The sequence below is a fragment of the Cynoglossus semilaevis genome, chromosome 16 (genome assembly GCF_000523025.1).
Source record: "Cynoglossus semilaevis isolate Cse_v1.0 chromosome 16, Cse_v1.0, whole genome shotgun sequence".
Classification (NCBI taxonomy): domain Eukaryota; kingdom Metazoa; phylum Chordata; class Actinopteri; order Pleuronectiformes; family Cynoglossidae; genus Cynoglossus; species Cynoglossus semilaevis.
In genome coordinates, this window is record NC_024322.1 from 11,529,648 (window position 1) to 11,531,774 (window position 2,127).

The 2,127-nt window shown below is 40.4% G+C and overlaps 1 protein-coding gene across 1 annotated transcript in view; it reads left to right on the forward strand.

Annotated features, from left to right (window-relative positions):
• Nucleotides 1-1,308: 1,308 nt before the first annotated feature.
• Nucleotides 1,309-2,127, forward strand: part of dlx1a (distal-less homeobox 1a) — a 34,000-nt gene continuing 33,181 nt past the window's right edge. The window contains exon 1 of the mRNA XM_008328621.3: nucleotides 1,309-1,463. The gene's annotated coding sequence lies outside the window, so the exon portion shown is untranslated. The remainder of the gene's footprint in view (nucleotides 1,464-2,127) is intronic.

The following is a 2,127-nucleotide window of genomic DNA, read 5'->3' on the forward strand; positions in this document are numbered from 1 at the left end:
GTTGGGGCAGTTAAGAATGATTAGCTTGGGGAGGGCTAATATCTTAGCCAATAGCAAACATAATATTTTAATATTTTTACCTCTTTCTGAATACTAGAAATGTGTCCGTGATATGAACTGTATAATTGAGTCAGTGTACAGATGATTCTGTTGAGGCAGCCTCTTGCAGCTAATGCAGCTTGTGATTGCCACTGATGTGGAGTGTTGCACTAATGACTGTTATGGATTTCAATTTAGACCCTGTGTGCCACTGTACTGCCCTGCTTATGCAGATCGTTGGGATGAATACTCATCATACTTTATGATACTTTAGCACACTGCCACTAAATGAGGGCTGACGGGTCAATTTTCAATAAATCCCACCCTCCCCCACTCTCCACTTAAACAAGCCAAAACCTCATACCCCTTCACTTCTCTAATTTAGATCGATTGAATCCACTCGTGGCCACAAGGGGCCTCATTTCCCTGTAGTGAGAGCACATTTGACTGCACTGTACAGAGTCAGCTGACTGACCCACTGGTTGGTGCTGTCATTATTGTTTAGTAGGACTGGGAGTTTGTGTGCTGTATCATAATTTGGGGGATTAGAATATCTAATAGAGCAACAAATGGGTTTTTCATGGATCACGTTGATGCAGCGACTCCTCGTTGTCACATCACAGACGGACATGGATGATCTGCAGGCCTCTGTGCTGTTGTCAGAAGGTTGAGGAAGTCCTTCAGACCACACAGTGGAGTTTACAGAAGCATGATTACCACACTCACCTCACGCCCCTCTCTCTCTCTCTCTCTCTTACACAAACACACAACGTGGTACAGTAAACCCTTGTTTTTCGCGGGGGTTACGTTCCAAAAAGAACCCGTGATAGGCAAAATCCGTGAAGTAGAAATCTTTATTTTTTTTACAATTAAATACTCAGAAAAAGAAGAGAAAGAACGAACAAACCATTTTACAGTCTCAACCATTTGTTTCACAAACGAACGGAAGATTCATTAATTCCATAATGCCGACCTACAGCCGCATAGCTTTTACCTTCATTTAGCATGTCCAATAGTTTTACTTTATCAGCGATAGACAGCATCTTCCGCTGCCTTTTGGTCCCTACCGCAGGTACTTTTGCCGGTCCAGAGCGTTTTGTCGACATTATGGGGTTTGATAAACTCGAAATTGCAAGAGAATTTGCATGTACGTAATGTCAATTTGGCAAGCTGTTTTACGTACGTGTACATATTAAACCGCAACGTTATTGGCGCACAGGTAGAGAAGAAGCGGAGAGACTTTTTAGCCAATCAGAATGCAGAACACAATGCAGATGTAACCAAACTTGTTTTTGTTATTTTTGTGGATTTAGCTAACAGACTTATGCAACATAAACAACACGGTCAGACAACACCAACCTTAATTATTAAGGTTTATGGCTCACATTCACCTGTTCAGGACTAAATGATCAGCTCTACAACATGTAAGTATTTTAGCCACATCTTAAACTGTTGTTGACATTTTTCTTTTTTGTTATCGCTGGGCTATTTTAAATACCTTTAGCTAACTTTAGCAAGATTTGGAGTTTGGTAATTAGCTCGTTTTGAGCCGTTTGTTTTAATATTTGTGGTTCTTTGTGTTTAGTTATATTTATTTTTTGGCTCACTGTTAGCTCTGTATGTTGTGTTTTGGACCAATTAGCCTTCGGTGGGGGTATTTCTCCTCAGACTTCTAAGCTAAAAATTAGCTGGTTTTGCTATTGTGAGTCATGTTGTTTTGCCAAATAAGCATATGTGTGTTACATGTGTATATTATTGTTGTAGAATATGACATTTTTATGGTAAATAATTCCTCAACCTAAACCCGTTGATTGTGGATCACATCTCTCTGCTCCTCCAAAAGAGGATTAATTTTAAAATGATCCAGTGTTCTTTCTGGAGTAAATTCCTTCACACGTTACCTTTAATCATGCAAATATGTTGAGCCGCATTAAAAGCAGGCAGAAGTGTCCTGCGGCCATTATTCCGAGAATTGACAACAACAGTATCAAACATGACTGGAGATTCAGTTTCACCTGTTGGCATTTCTGCTACTGTTACCTTATGGCGCCTCCACCTCTCAGTCAGTGGAGGCAGACAGTCAGGGTT